The 16,704-nt window shown below is 43.0% G+C and overlaps 1 non-coding gene across 1 annotated transcript; it reads left to right on the top strand.

Annotated features, from left to right (window-relative positions):
- Positions 1-15,897: 15,897 nt before the first annotated feature.
- On the top strand, positions 15,898-16,058 carry LOC130034877 (U1 spliceosomal RNA). The gene has a single exon (XR_008794191.1). It is a non-coding gene; the product is annotated as a U1 spliceosomal RNA (small nuclear RNA).
- The last annotated feature ends 646 nt before the right edge of the window (positions 16,059-16,704 follow it).

Here is a 16,704-nt window from a genome sequence, read left to right as displayed (position 1 = left end):
AAGTGATTCCCCCAAACTCCCACCAATTATTTGTATTCAGAGACCCTCTATGTTTGATCCACAGTCCAGTGTGATTATAGAAATAGCCCCACCTTCCACGCCCACCTCCACCCTCCACACACATGCACGTGGTTGTTCAGTTCCAACGAACTCTGTGATGTTTTGCTATCACCTTGACCCTATCAGTTTGGCTAATTGTTTCAAAGGTGTGGAAATTTTTGAGCTGGCAAATAAGAAAGCACAGTTTCATTCTTTCAGAGTTCATTTAGGATTTTGCAAACCTGCCTACAGGCCAGAATTAGTACTTGGGCTGTTTCTCGAGCAATTCAAGTCTCTGGGCTTGGCAAGACTTGAGACTGTTCACCGCTTGTTTCTGTTTGTTTACTTCTCCCTGTGATTCTGCCGCACATCCAGTTTGGAGGCTGAGATCTAATCAGGTCCACTCCTGACTCACACCCACACACGGATGGCAATGGAACATGTCCTTGAAAACCTCTCAGGAGGATGACGGTCCCTATGTTCTCCTGGAATTGCAACTCAATTACTGGTTAAAATAAGAGTCAAAAATAGGAACGCTTAAGCCAAACAAAGTTGATTCTAAATTATAATAATAATGTTGACTACTAACCCTCCCCACCCAGGCAAACCGTCAGGCAGATTTCTTCTAGTCCTGGTTGCCCTGGCCTGGAGAGAGAGTCCACACACCCTTTCTAGTATGTGAACTAGGTGGGAAGCTGAGCTAGGAGTCTGAAACCTCAGGCAGCAGCAGCAGAATCACCAGGCAAGTGAAATTTAAAACTTACATATTGAAGCAGATAAACTCTTGCCATCATAAAACTCTGGCACTTTGTCTCTCCTTTGGCCCTAGTTCTCTCTGACCATCTTCGTTCCAAGTAATCCCACACATTCTGGGAATATCCAGTACTGCACATGCTCAGGACTGGGACCAATTTATCCCGAGTAAACTGTCAAACCACAGTTGATGCTTTTCAATGGGTTTAGGTTACTAAGCAACCTCCTTGTCACTCAGGATAATGACCAGACTTCATTTTCAAGGGAGACAATACGTCCTGGGGAACCTGGTGTGGGGACCCCACAAGAATGGGGCTGGTGGGGGTGAACCGTGTTATCCAGCTATGGGTCCATTGTTCAGTTCAGCCTTCATGTAGAAGAGCGGGGTGGGGCAGCTCCCTGGCCAGGGATGATTTGAGATGCTGTGTTTATACAGGTTGCTGTTTCTTCACATCTGCCTGCCAGCCAGAAGAACACAGCTGCTGGGGGTGCCATGTGGGGAGGTGGACAGAGGGCACTGGCTCCTGGGAAGGCTCAGTTGCTGTCAAAGGTAGCAGTAGGGGGCAAGATGATCCTACACACACACCCTGTAGCACTGTAGCACTATCCTCCTGTTGTTCATCGATTTGCTCGAGCGGGCACTAGTAACATCTCCATTTTGAGACTTCTTGTTACTGTGTTTGGCATATTGAATATGTCACAAGGAGTTTGCCAGGCTGTGCCTGGCAGGCGGGATACTCTCAGTAGCTTGCCAGGCTCTCTGAGAGGGACAGAGGAATCAAACCCCACTCGGCCACATGCAAGGCAAATGCCCTCTGGCTGTGCTATCACTCCAGCCCTAGGACCCTAAATTTTCCTGAGAAAAAAAATGGCAGAAATGCTAGTCTTGGCTTTTGTTGCCACAGTGGCATTGGGAAACCTGATGCGTCATTTTTGCAAAATATGGCGCCTCTTTGAATGTCTATGAGCTGGCCGTGGAGAGTGGCCCCACCAAGGACACGGGAGTGCAGGCCCCAAGCCCAGCGCCAATGGCTTTTGGAGGCCATGGCCTTGGCAGTTATTTCAGCACTTAGTCTGTAGCTCTGTTTGAGACTCAGGGCCAAGAAAGTGATCTCCTTTCAGCCCATGAAGTCTGGTTTCCATGCGGTTTACACTGCTCTCTGAAGGGCACTTGTGTGGAGGGTGGAGAAAGAAGACTCCAGCCAATTCTACAAATTTGCTCTCCAATGCTCCTGCCAGAAAAAGCCAAGTAGTCATAAAGAGAAGTCCCTTCTCTTCAAGACCTCAGAACTTTAATCTTTTGCTTTGTTTTATTTGGGGAACTGTGATTCACAATGCTATTTATGATAGGTTTTCATGCATACAACATTCCAACAGCAGTGTCCACTTCCCTTGGCCCTTGACTTGGGGTCCTCTGTCACCTTCCTCCCCACCATCCCCCACGATAGTTTTGTTCTGTAGACCAGTTGTCTGGCTCTGTTACCTTTAGCTAGTGGTTATTCCCATACCATGCTACTTGACATCCACATACAAGATCATTTCCAATTTGTCCCTTTCACTCTGGCTGACTTCACTCAGCATGATTACCTATAGAACCATAAATATATAGGCAAATCACATGATTTTATCTTTTCTTAGAGCAGAGTAGTATTCCATTATATATATGCATTGTCTCTGTCCTCCCGTTGTTCATCAATTTGCTCGAGCAGGCCCAGTAACATCTCCATTGAAGACTTTGTTGTTACTGTGTTTGGCATATCGAATACATCATGGGGAGCTTGCCAGGCTCTGCCGTGCGGGCGAGATACTCTCGGTAGCTTGCCGGGCTCTCCAAGAGGGGCGGAGGAATAGAACTCGGGTCAGCCATGTTGGCTGCGTGCAAGGCAAACGCCCTACCACTGTGATATATATATATATATATATATATATATATATACATATATATATCACAGTTTTCTTTATCCAGTTTTTAGACACTCATGTTGTTCCTTGATTTTAGCTATTGTGAATACATTATTTTGAAAATGCATTTTTTGTTTTATTTAAAATAATTTTCATTTAAGAATCATGATTTACAAAATTATTGATAGTTAAGTTTTAGGCACATAATGGTTCAACACCATTCCCACCACTACAGGTGTTTCCATACTTCTCTTCTCCGCACAGACACACAGACACCACCACCCTCCACCCCACCCTCATCTGCCACCTTGACAGGCACATTACAAAGTGGTAGTTGTAGTTCACCTCTCATGTTGAAAGACAATTGTATGGCTATGTCCATTGCATTCATATTTTTCAAACAAGAAAGAACTGAACTGGCTGGTTTAGAGTGTTTAAGAGCAAACTGCAAACAGGGCGGACTTCTAAGACTGGGATTCTCAAGAGCATGCTGTGTCTAGGTGTACCCAGCTTAGCTAGCAAGGGTCCCAGCATCCTCTTCTAGAAGTGGACATGTGTGGAAATCTACTGACCCTGGAAGTGGGCTAGGTAGTTCATAGAAATAACTTTGGCCACCAAGAGTCAAGATACCCTTTATAGCAGAAGTAGTGATGATTTCTTGCAGGCCAAAGGACAGAGAACTCTCAGGGATGGCATGAGTGTTTCAGTGCTCACTGGGGGCCAAGTCTAAAGGAGAGAATCACTAAAGCACAGATTGAGCAGCTGGGCATATTCAATACACCACTTTGTACCTTCTGCAAGAGGAGTGCTTAGTACTCATTATGAAAATCTCAGTGAGAACCCTGGGGAGTCTGATTCCTTAGTGCTGGACACTGGTAAGTATCCTTACTCATAATCCATAAAGAAGTCTTCAGGAAAGGAGTTGGCACAAGCAGGTGAAAGACAGAGATAGTTGGAGGGTCCTGAGCCTGATATTGACAGCACAGTTCCCCTCTCAGCCTAGTGGAACACACAGCTCCTCCAATTAGACTTTTGGTCACAATGGCCAAGGGCTCAGTTTGACTTTCTTTGGGTACTCTGTGTGGACAGGGTGTGAATATAGCAGAGAGAGCTGGGCTGGAGGTCTGGAAGCCTGTCTGTTCACTTCAGTTCCAGTGACTGATTTGTTGTCCAGTCCTAAGAAAGTTCCACCCTTCTCTCTACAGTCTTTGCAGCAAAATAACCTTGATTTATTTCACAGAGAGGTCATTAGATGCATCAGTCTAGGCCAACAAAAGGAATCTTTGGGAAAAGAACTCAGACATCTGTATTGTGAACAAACCTCCATATGATTCTTGTCCTTGTAGTCATGTATATCACTATACATCACTGAGTTCAAGTACCTTAATATTGTCCCAGGGCCTTTATAATCTCCTTTTGAGTCCCATGGATAAGGCCACTTAACCCTCAAAGCATCTCTACAAACTCGCCTGGATAGTACAATCTACTATGTACCTGGCAAATTGCATGGTATTGGTTATTGAACCCACAATTCAATGTACTGTCTGTGGTTGACTGAACATGAGTACATAGAGAACTCAAATCCCTTACCAGATCCCTTAATTTTCATAGTTCCCCAATGAGAGTTGCTGTTCATTTCTTGGGGCTCCAACAGGCTTTAATTTGTATATCTATCTCAACACTACTAAAATTTAAAAAATTACTTTGTGAATAAATACATGGAATATATTCTTAATGGAAAATCATTCAGCAATAAGAAAGAAAATTAAATCTTTCCATTTCAATACCATGGATACTCCTTGAAGATATTAGACTAAGCAAAAATAAATCAAACCATAAAGTCAAATACTATTTAATTCCATTTCTATGAAGAAGGTAAAAGAAAGCAAAAGCAAATCCTAAGGCTATGACAATGAAAAGATGCTTACCAGGGGAAAGGGAACTAGGACATGTTGGGTAAAATGGATCAGTTGTACGATGATGGATAGAAACTGGACTTGCTGGTGGTCACATGTGGTAAGCACAGTGTAGAAATATAAAGCCACATGACTGAAACTTAGGCTGGAAGTATTATAAGCCAGCAGTACCTCAAAAGGAATTGCACTGTGATCACTTTTTTATGCCTCAACCTCCTTGCAATGCACTGTAAATACTTAAGACAGGATTTTTAGAGCTGTTTAATCCTCCCCAGTGATAGTTCAATGGTGAATACATGTCATTATACACTTGTCCAAACCCAGAATATAAACCGCCAAAAAGAATTTGGCAGTTTGGAATGAATGGTTTTAAGCAATACTCAGCAATGCTCAGGGATTATTCTTAGCTCTGTCCTCAGGAATCACTCCTCTCAGTTCTCAGGGAACCATATCTAGTGCCAGGGATCAAACCACCAACAGTACCTGAAAGGGAAGCCTTAATCTCTGTTAACCCCTATAATGTCTTTCAAACCCCAGTCCACCAAAATAAAGCTCTGGAATAATAAATTATGTGGACGCTGGATGATGTGTTGAGGTAAGTTCATCTACTGTAACAAATGCACCACCCTGGGAAAGGACAGAAACAGTGAGACAGCTTGCCTGAAGGTATATGGAAACTTAACTTTTTCACTTAGTCTTGCTATATGCCTAAAACTTCATCCTCAACAATTGTCTCCCTGGGGCTGAAGTGATAGCACAGTGGGTAGGGCTTTGCCTTGCACGTGGCAGACCCAGGTTCGATTCCCAGCACCCCATATGATCCCCTGAGTACCGCCAGGAGTAATTCCTGAGTGCAGATCCAGGAGTAACCCCTGAGCATTGCAGGGTGTGACCCAAAAAGAAAAAAAAAAAAAACCATTGTCTCCCTAAATCTCAAAACTTCTTAAAACAATGTTTTCCATTTCTATAACCACACTGCATGGCCTACAGAAGAGTCCAACTAAGTGAACTTCTTCTGAGAGCATAAAGGGCAGGGCAACCTCCTTCCTGTGGAACCAGGAGACAGATCTTTAGAAGAGCATAGGCTGTGGAGACAGGTGAGGTGGAGACTCTGAGACGAGGTCACCAAGGGAACTGGGGAGAAAGCTTCAGGGCAATGAAACGAGACAAGAGCTGAGTTCCAAACTGGAAGTCTGCTCAAGAAAGAGAGACTCTGAAGCAGAGTGAGGGTTTTAAAGAAGCCGGGGTGGGAGTGGGAGGGATACTGGAATCAGTGGTGGTGGAGAATGGGCACTGGTGGAGGGATGGGTATTCGATCGTTGCATAACTGAAACCCAAGCACAAAAATTTGTAAGTCTACAACTGTACTTCATGGTGTTTCACTAATAAAAATTTAAGGAAAAATAAAAATAAAATTAAAATAAATTTTATAAAAAGAAGCCTGAGAAGAGCCTGAGACATATTTCACCATTGTACGATTATCATAGCACTGTCTTCCCATTGTTCATCGATTTTGTTTGAGCAGGCCCAGTAACGTCTCTATTGTGACACTTGCTACTGTGTTTGGCATATCGAATACGTCACGGGGAACTTGACACATTTTGCCACGCGGGCAAGATATTCTCGGTAGCTTGCCGGTCTCTCCGAGAGGGGTGGAGGAATCGAACTGGGGTCAGCCATGTTGGCCGCTTGCAAGGCAAACGCCCTACCCACTGTGCTATCGCTCCAGCCCACGATCATAGCAGAGGGAAGAAATAGGGAGCCCCGCAAATAGGCAATTAAACTGAAGCAAACAGAAACTGTCCAAAGGTACATTGGGAGTCAGAAGGTTTAAAAAAAAAAATTTATGCTAGGCACTGTGCTTTACAATACGGTTAGGGTGATAGGGTTTTATGCATACAGTGTTTCAAGCATACAATAGTGATAGGATTTTATACATACAATGTTCCAACACCACACCCTTCACCAGAGTGTCCATTTCCCTCCACCACTGTTTCACGCTGCCCCACCCCACCATTCCTCATCAGTCCACCATGGTAAGTGCTCAGTTCTTCAGATCAGTCCTCAAGCTTCATTGCCTTTGGACATTGTTGTCCCTGTACTCTGTTTCTTTATATGCCATGAATAAGAGAAATCCCTTTGTATCTGTCTTTCTCCCTCTGGCTGACTTCACTCAGCGTGATATGCTCCAGTTCCATCCCTGGAGCAATAAATGGCTTGATTTCATCTTAGAGTTGTGTACTATTTCATTGTGTATATGTACCATGGTTTCTTTAACTAGTCATCTGTTCTTGGGCACTATTTTCAGATCAGGGCTATTGTGACTAGAGTTGAATTGAGCAGAGGAGCATAGATGTCTTTGGGGAACTGAGTTTTGAGCCCAGACTAACAAGGTATGCCCATTGCAGAGGCAGAAATGGCCATTAGAAAGAGAAAAGATGACAACTGCCATCAGTCTCAAGGACAAAAAGGCAGATTCTAGGAGGAACATCCAAAAACTGAGTGGAATTACTCTGCAAGAATGAGGACTATAATGTCACAGGGAACAACTCCAAGAGACATTTTAATGGCAATTCCCTGCCAGGGATCAAAGACTATGACATAAGCTATAGAAGCTGGGTAATTAATGATTTATTTTGGAAGAAAAATCTGAGAGAAGAGGGGGGAAATGAATACTACCAGCTGTGTGGTAATGCCATTGAGTATGAGCAAGAAGGAAAAGAACACATTTTTAAAAACAGAATGGCTATCACAAAGCTCTTACATTCTCCCACTTTAGCTAAGAAATTAGTAAGGTGTCACCCTATAAATCTGCTAATGTTTGTCCACAATTTATATCAAATCTACATTAGACCCGCTTATCTAGAAATCCAGATCTTTCATTACTGGTTGTGTGATCTTGGATGAATTTCTTAATCTCCCTTAGGTTAAAAAGAGCCAAAAATCACTTAATTTACAGAGTCACTGTTAGGGTTATATAAGATAAAGTATGCTCAGTGCTTTGGAAGAGTGCCTGGTAGAAGGTTCTTTAAGTGACATAGTGGTAACTGTGTCATTACTGCTACTCCATAATTTCATTAAGATGTCCTTTTCTGATAGCCAGACATTGGTCTCTCAAGATTTTAATACTACCCCCCCCCAAAATAAAGAAAGTCAAGCATCTTTGTCAGAATAGCACATTTGAAATTGCTTCAATTTTTTTTATTCTGAGTCACTTCTGTGCAGCGCAGTAACCTAAGATTGATTTAAATACACCAGATAAGTTTTCATTGGGGGGGGCTTCCTCAGGAGAGCTAGGAGTCTCCAGGGCCACACCTGGCTACAAGGTGCCAGGGACTGAGGCTGGTCTGCTACTGTGCCAGGCATGTGCTACCTCCCTCAGTATCGACCTGCTGTCCACTGTTTCTCAACAAGGCCCTGAGCATTTATTCTCATTTCCTATAGACAATAATCATGCATTATCAGTTGTATTATGTACCAATTAACCTTGCATTGTATTTATCATAATATATTTACAAATGGGGCTGGATCTATAGCACAGCAAGTAGGGCATTTGCCTTGCATGCAGCCGACCCAGCCAACCCAGGTTCGATTCCTCCACCCCTCTCAGAGAGCCCGGCAAGGTACCGAGAGTATCTCACCCACACTGCAAAGTCTGGCAAGCTACCCATGACTTATTCAATATGCCAAACACAGTAAAAACAAGTGTCAAAACAGAGACATTACTGGGCCCGCTCGAGCAAATCAATGAACAACGGGAGGACAGTGTCACAGTGCTACAGATAAGTTTCTAGGGTTCCTAAACTTCCATCCTAAAGAAGAGAGAAGTGGGCAGTTCTTTCTATGACCCAAAGAGTGACAGAAGTGTCAGGTGAGCTCAGTGATGGACAGGCTTGAGGGTTAGGGGAAAGCGCAGACATTGACTGTGAGCACCATGAATGAAGGTGCAATTGACTAGAAAAGTCTAAGGATTGACTCAGTCACCAAGCCCACCCTTGTTAATCTAATTTTAGGGCCCACTGAAGATGGCCAGCTTGTGTACCAATAGCTCTGCTTTGTAACAACTGGCCAGACAACTTAGCTAAAGTGACAACCCACTGTCCATCCACAGTAGTAGAGATAAACTGAGACAATCAGGTAACGTGTGAAGATATAGGACTCATAGTCTGTGGAAATATTGTGCCAGAAGTTGAAGAGAGACTGCCAAAAAATCAAAACGTTAGGTTGGAGAGTGCTGGCTCACTTTTATTATGAAGAGACAAAACTGGAAATTAAGCATGGCGAGTAGTTAAAGTGTATTCAAGGATAAACTTTTCATCCTTGCCTTGCTTTCTTCTGTTTTGTTGTTTTTATTGTACTTTGTCTGTGAATCAAACCCAGGTTTCATGCATGTTAGAGCACTCAGCTTCTACCACTAAGCCACTGTGCATTTGTACATGAGAGTAATAAAGAAGGGTTGAGAAAAAAATGATAGACTGGAAGACATATGGAAGGAAAGAGGGACTGATCAACAGACAGAAGGATTGATGGACAAGAATAGTCAATGAACATAGATTGACAGAGAACAAAGAAATAATACCAGACATGAGAATGGGCCCTAACATTTCAACCTCCATCAAAATATTTTTATGTAATTATGAAAGCAACCAACTTCATTTTCCTTTCTCTGTACTGTTTCCAGGCCACCTGAGTCCTCAGTAAGAAACTATCACATACACTTCACACTATAAAACAAAAGAGGCTATAATGGTTTTCTGGTAAGAGCTGTGCTTGGGGCTCTAAGATCCACCGGGGTGGGGGCAAGGCATATTCTTCAGAACTGTTATTTGGCAAAGCAGAATCACGGCTGACGTCCCCCTCTATTGGGAACTGTGAGGAAGCTGCTCTGGTTGCCCACAAACTAGTTCTGTGATCTTAGGCAATTGACTTAATCTAGCTGGACATCTGTTCGTAAATTTGCAAGCTGAGGAGGTCGAACTGGATGTCTTCCAAGCTCACTTGCAGCGCTGCTAACATTCTAGATCCTGTGGTTCTACGAACTCATGGTTATTTATGCACCACTTTCGTAACACCCGAATGGTATTAGCCGTCTTGCCAACCATGTCAATACTATTTTATTTATTATATTTCTATGAAGTGAATAGGTTATTTATCTTCTCCTAGAACAACTTGTACCAACATGCACAGTAAATCTCTCTTCCTTTGAGCTCGCCAAGCATTTAAATCTAGACACCTCTTAGTGTGCCTATTAGACTCTGCTTTATGCTATGGTTATTCAGGAAAAATGTCTGTTGTCCATTACTGGATGTTAAGCTCTTTAAATGCTTCCTAGAAACGTGGCTACAGAAAGAGTGGCTGGGGTAGCTTTCATCATTTCAACCCCAAGAACTGAGGACAGAACCTAGCTGAGGACTGATGTTCTGTACATATTTATGAATCAACTATGTGCTCAGAGAATAGGTAAAAGGCCCGAAGAAGCAATTCATCAAATGAATCTACCCCTGACAATACTTCCATCCTTGTTCCAGTCCCAACGTATCAAAATGACTGGCTTAAAACATTTGCTTAGGACTAATAAGCACTGACTCCAACTTCATGCAAATGATCGCCAACAAACAGAAACTTTTGGAAGGATAGGCTTATCAGAAAAAGCAAATGAAAAGTGGGCAATTAGATGGGTAAGAAGCCAACAATTGCTCTAAATGCAACTAAAATGGGGACTCGAACCCACTAGAGTGGAAAGTAATGGACTTCAAAGGTAAAGGAAGCGGTAGGACTTCATGCAAACGAGAGACGCAGGAAGAATCCCATGTTGAGAAATGAACAGGGGGCAGGCTGCCATCCTTGACTTCTCACGCGGAAGATGAATAGCAATGCTGAGTGGGCTGCAAGGAGGAAGAAGTTTGGAGCAGCCAAGGCAGTTTCAAATTGCTTGGCACTGGCATGGCGTAAGGGAGAAACACCCAGGCAGAGAGGCTGGGCTTTTGTCGTAGGAGGCTAAAGGGAAAGGAGCATAGAGATTTGCCAGCAGTCTAACAGCTGGGGACGTAAACAACCGGCCAGATGTTTGAAAGCCAACCTGTGTGGCTATCCAGACACACGCCACTTAACAAGACTGACGAGTCAGCAAGAGCCCCTGGAGCCCTTGTGCTTGTGAACTCACGCTCCTGTATGCAGGACCCCAAGCACAGCGGGGTCCAGAAGAGCAGGCAAGGAAATCTGAAGCAATCCTGCTCCTCAGCGAGTTCCAGAGGAACCTGGGAAGGCAAACAGGAGCCTGGCAGAGAGGTGAGAGAGAGAGAGTTTGCAAGGACCAGTCAGAACCCCCAGCTCGATGTTCTGGGCTGTGATTGATGAATTGTGGCTCAAGGGTGTAGCCTTGGAGAACGTCCTGTTCCTGTCAGCACAGAGAACGGGCGGCCTGAGCAGCCTGGCCCAGTGGCCTGACTTAACTCTTTTGTAAGACGGCCTTTTGCAGACTGCCTCGGCATGCTGGGGCCGTGTGGCCCCGAATTCTTGGCACCATCCACAGAGGTCCCGCCTGTGAACAGCCGCTCATTTCCCCATGCTCCCGGGAAGTTCATCCGCAGAACTGAGCCAACCAAAAAGGGAGTCTGCCGCTGGGAGGGCAGTCACCCAGAAAGAAGCGCCTTGCAGCCCAGGGGCTGGGAACTTTGCGAAGGGTACAGCCAAGGCCGGTCCCAGGCCATCTCTGGCCATCCCCGAGGCTTCCTCCAACCTCAGGTGGGTAAAGTTCCATCCTTTCCTCCAAAGTGTGAGCTCAGTCACTGTTTTCATGGGAATAAACATGGGAGGGAAATCAAAAAGCACTAGCAAGTTCACACAAACAAAACGCCGGCTCACAAAACTCAAGACTGGCAGACATCTCGCTGGTGTGAGACATCCTAAGTCACTCGCTAGAGCAACCCAAACCAAACCTGTTTCTAGAACAGACTTTAGTCATGGAAGAGAGAGAGGAGAATGAGGGGGAAGGAAAGGTGTCTAAACCCAGCCAGCTCTGAGGAGGGCTGCTGAGGAGGCGGGAGAGAAACAGGAAGCCGACGGGATGGCAGGAGGCAAGGAGGACAGGGCCCTTGACCCCGGCAAGCACAGGGACTGCCGGGGACAAAGGAGACCAGTGTCCTGTAGCTGGCGAGGCAGGACAGCCAGGCCTGGAGTTTGAGCAGAGGCTGGCCAGAGGTGACGACACAGAGGCGCCCTTTGGAAGTGGGTAATGAATAGGGACCCAGAGCATTTGCTGGGAAAGGAGGAAAACTGCAATTCCTTGGGCATTAGCAGAGAAACAGAAAGGAAAGGGGTGGACAGTGCTGCAGGGCCCTGAGGAGGACTGCAGGGATCGTGGTCCAGGTCTAAGGTCGATTGCAGGATGATTAGAACATGTAGCGGGCAGGGCCTTGACTATGAGAAAACTGCCAGCTCTGTCTGTGCCTCTGTCTCTATCCCTGTTTCCTTACCATCATTCTCGTTCTCATCTTATCCACTGAGAAAATGCGGAAGAAAACTACCGGAATGGCAGAGGAAGGGAGAATTGTTCAAATAACCAACTGGAGCAATGCCAGACTATCTAGATGTCTTGATGGGGCATGCCTGATGCTTTTTATCCCTTTATAATTCCCACTCATTCTTGACTACACCTTCTTGGTTCTGAAATAAAACTTTGTTTTAAAATTTAAGAAACAGGAACTGAGTGATATTACGTTGGCTAGGGTGTTGCCTTGCATGTAGCCAACCCAAGTTCAATCCCTGACACCCCATGTGGTTCCCTGAGCTCCTCCAGGAGTGATACCAGAGTACAGAGCCAGGAGTAAGTCTTAAGCACTGCTAGAAATGACCCCACTACCAAAGCAAAAGTGAAAAAAAAATAATATTAAATTAAGAAACAATATTTGACTTAAGCACATTTTTTACAAAAATCTCTAAATAGCAAAGTCAAAAGAACATTGATTGGGATAAATATGATATGTATTTTTATGACCTTTTCTGGCAATTAGTTTTGTAATTTGGGTATGTTTCTTAATGCTGCTAGACCTCAGATTCTTTGATTATAAAATGAAAATAATACAGGACTTTGCAAATTTTCTAAATCACATAAAGTGATATATGAGAAATAATGAACACAGTGTCTAAATTCTTATAGACTGTGTATAAATATCTCTCTTTTCTATGCATATATGTCTCAGTGCAGTTGGTGGTGTGAAAGACATAGCTTTCATTGCCATCATATTTTCTTAGTGCAAAATTTCTCCCAGAAACCAGTGGGAATCTCTCACATTATATATGAACAAAGAAATTACCTATCATAGAGAGGACGGTTTATTTTTTCAAAACTTTTTTATTGAATCACTGTTAGACCTTTAGAAAGGTGCTCATGATTGGATTTCAGTCACACAGTATTCCAACACCCATCCTTCCACCAGTGTACATTTCCCAGAACAGTACAGTCCCCAGGTTCCCTCCCATCACCTCCCACCCTCACCCCCTGCCTGCCTCTATGGCAGACACTTTTCTCTCTTCTCTCTCTCTCTCTCTCTCTCTCTCTCTCTCTCTCTCTCTCTCTCTCTCTCCCTTTACACCACTCTCTCACTCACTCTCTCTCTTGCTCTCTCTCTCCCTCTCTCCCTCTCCCACCTCCCCGTCTCTCTCTTTCTGAGAGTTTAAATAAGACAAAATAACAACTATATTCTCCAACTATATTCTCTCTCTCTCTCTCCCTTTACACCACTCTCTCACTCACTCTCTTTCTTGCTCTCTCTCTCCCTGTCTCCCTCTCCCACCTCCCCTGTCTCTCTCTTTCTGAGAGTTTAAATAAGACAAAATAACAACTATATTCTACCCTAGACAAAATTAAAGACCTGACATATTATCCTGTTCCCCATTTCCCTCATCCTCCTTTATTAGGTTTACTTTGGTACCCCTTACAGGATTTATTGTCTGAGTTGCACTAAATTTTCATTGTTTTCTTCACCCAGAGCACCCCATGAAAACTTGAGAAAATAGAATCTCAGTGATCCTCACTTCAGAAAGTGGCTGTTGAATAAGCAACATCAACAGTATCTGAGAACTTACTAAAAATGAAAAATTCAAATGCAGTAAATCAGAAAGTCTGAGGGTGAGGCCAGGAAATTTGTGTTTTAACAAACCTTGGTAATTATTGTTTCTGGGTTTATTTATTTATTTATTTATCTTTGCTGGGTGAGTCTCACACATGCAAGGTAAGTGCAGTACCACTAAGCTATATCCCTTATCCCTTTCAGGTGATTTTGATAAAGACTAAAGTTTGGATCAGAAGGTAACAGGTTAAGGTGGGGGTCAGGGATAGTGTAGATTTGTGGTATATCTACACATGTAAACCTCAGAGCCAGCAACACTGGAACGAGATCTAAATTAAAACAAAACTTACAAATGTGCCTGTCAGGGAGGCATGCAGGGGTGGGTCTTGCCCTAGAAACATGGATAGAAGGAAGTTGCACTGGTAGTGGGACAGGTACTAGAACATCATATGCCTGAAATTAAATCATGAATAACTTTGTATTGCAGTGCCTTAAGAAAAATTAATTTAAAATAAATAAATTTTCACATTAAAAAAAGACTCAAGATCATTGTATAACTGAAACCCAAGCATAAAAATTTGTAAGTCTATAACTGTACTTCATGGTGTTTCACTAATTAAAAAAAGAAGAAAAGAAAGAAAAATAAATAAAATGGGAATGCAGATGTGCCTGATCACAAAAAAAATAAAACTTAAAATGTGAGATATAAAAACAAATAAATAAATAAAAAAGACTCAAGATGGAGAACTACTGGCTAAGATGTTAAAGAAGGAGTTTCTTGCTAACAGAATCAATGATAAGCATTGATCCAGCATTCTGACCACTAATAAAAGACTCCAAACTAGAGAGAGAACACAGGGGATTGCCCTGCCACAGAGACAGGGGGGATGGGGGGATGGGGGTGGGAGGGATATTATCCATGGTGGTGGAAAATGGGCACTGGTGGAGGGATGGGTATCTGATCATTGTATAATTGAAACCAAAGCACAAAAAATTGTAAATCTACAACTTTAAAAAAAATAAAATAAAATAAAGGGGGAAAAAAAAAAAAGACTCCAAACTCATGGCAGTCTCAGGAACACTCATTTCCTCTCTCTCACTCACTCAGAGGGAATGTGTCAGCCACCTGTTTTCAAGGCCACACACCAAAGAAGGGACCCAGGGTGCATCATTACTTAGAAGCATCCCTCCCCCAAACAACTGCAGTGGAAACACTCCCTCGTGATCTAGTCTAGGTGAGCTGAGCACAACTGCAGAGACAGAAGATGGCAACACAGGTGCTCTACTTATTGCTCAAACACAAGATTTGTTATCTATTCTCCAAGCGCCACCCTACCATAGACTGGGGAACTCCCTCCCACTTATTGCACCTGGTTTACTCTCATTTAGCACTAAGGAGAATGGATTTATTAAAGGTACTATTGTGGGCCAGAGGAACAACTCAAGGAGCTGAGTGTATGCTTTGCATGCATTAGATCGAAGTTTGATCTCCAGCTCTGCATTATCTCTGAAGCACAGCCAAGAATAACCCCTGAGCACAAAGCTGAGAGTAGCACCTGAGCCAGGTGTAGTATTGATAGGAACATCAAAAATAAATAAATAAATAAAAATCAATAACCAAGCTGTTATCTAAGTAAAGCTTCCTTTCATAGGCCCAGAGCCTAGTTAATCAGATAGTTATGCTGTAATTCTCCCAAAGAGCAGGAAGCAGGGAAGAGGCCAGAACTCAGAATTAACTATAATTAACTGCCAAAAGAATGCATCCCTAGCACCTTTCTCTTTTCCAGAAAATATTCCTTATAAAGCATCTGAATAGACTCTTCCCCAAAATTCAATCGATTCAACTATCAGAAGCCCCTCATTTCTTGATACCCATATTCCTATGCTACCAAATCCCTATGGGCCCGCATTCCTCTGACTCACCAAACCCCATCCCCATCATGTCTCCCAGCCAACCCATCTCACAATTCTCACTGTTTCACCTCCTATTCCATCAAGAGAAACATAGTTCTTATTTAAATTAGCCAGTAACTAACTCAGGAGACTGACTGACTGGAAAGGAATTTAAAAAGGTGACCTAAGGCAACATGGGAGTGTTGAAATGCTCATTGCAAGAGTTTTTCATCAAGAAAAAATTGAGAACAAAAAAACATGGAATTGACAATGCAGACCATTCCTGACATTAAGATGGTTCAGCTTAAGATTTTTCAATTTATATACTTACCTGGCAGGGGAGAGATCATGAAGGTGATTTCCCAGGGCAAGGCTTATCCATTGCATTCTAGATATGCTGACCTCTGTGATTTCCCCAAATGTGGGGAACTCGACTGCAGAATTTGTGATGGGAGGACAGGTAAGGCGTTTACACTCTTCCCTGGAAAAAGAAAATTTTAAAGATTTTTCAAATTTACAATGGTACAGAAAAAAAAACATTTAACAGAAACTATCCTTTGAATTTTGAATTAAGGTATCCATTTTTCACTTTCAATAAAGCAACCAATTATATAAAATGTCCAATACTTTATCATTGAATTGGTTTAGTGTTACCTTATTTTACTACAGTAGGCTAGTCTAAGTGTTCTTTCTGATAATGTTTAAGATAGGCGAGGCTAAACTATGATGCCTGGTTTAAGTTTATTAAATACATTTTGACTTAAGAAATTTCAACTTGCAATAGATTTATTGGAACATAAACTTATCATTACTTGAAGAATATCCATATAACTGACGGGAAATGTTCCCAGTCTCTAGTCTATTCCCTAACCTCTTCATTCCCCACTGAGTATCTTGGCCTTATTAATGTCCTTTCTCCTCAGCTCCTTCAATTCCATGAGCACTCAGTATCTTTCAAACCAATTAATTATGGAAACTTTTGCCCACAGAGAGTCTTATGAATAAATACCAGGTATTTTTTTAATCAGAATCCCAATACCTCCAAAGATTGCCTCTCAGAGTCCCTCACAGAACAACTTTATTTCTCATCCAGACAGTATTTGCAGAGGCCAGAGAGATAGTAGTGGCAT

Source organism: Sorex fumeus, unplaced genomic scaffold (assembly GCF_029834395.1).
Source record: "Sorex fumeus unplaced genomic scaffold, SorFum_2.1 ptg000061l, whole genome shotgun sequence".
NCBI lineage: Eukaryota > Metazoa > Chordata > Mammalia > Eulipotyphla > Soricidae > Sorex > Sorex fumeus.
This window is presented reverse-complemented; position numbering and strand designations above follow the sequence as displayed.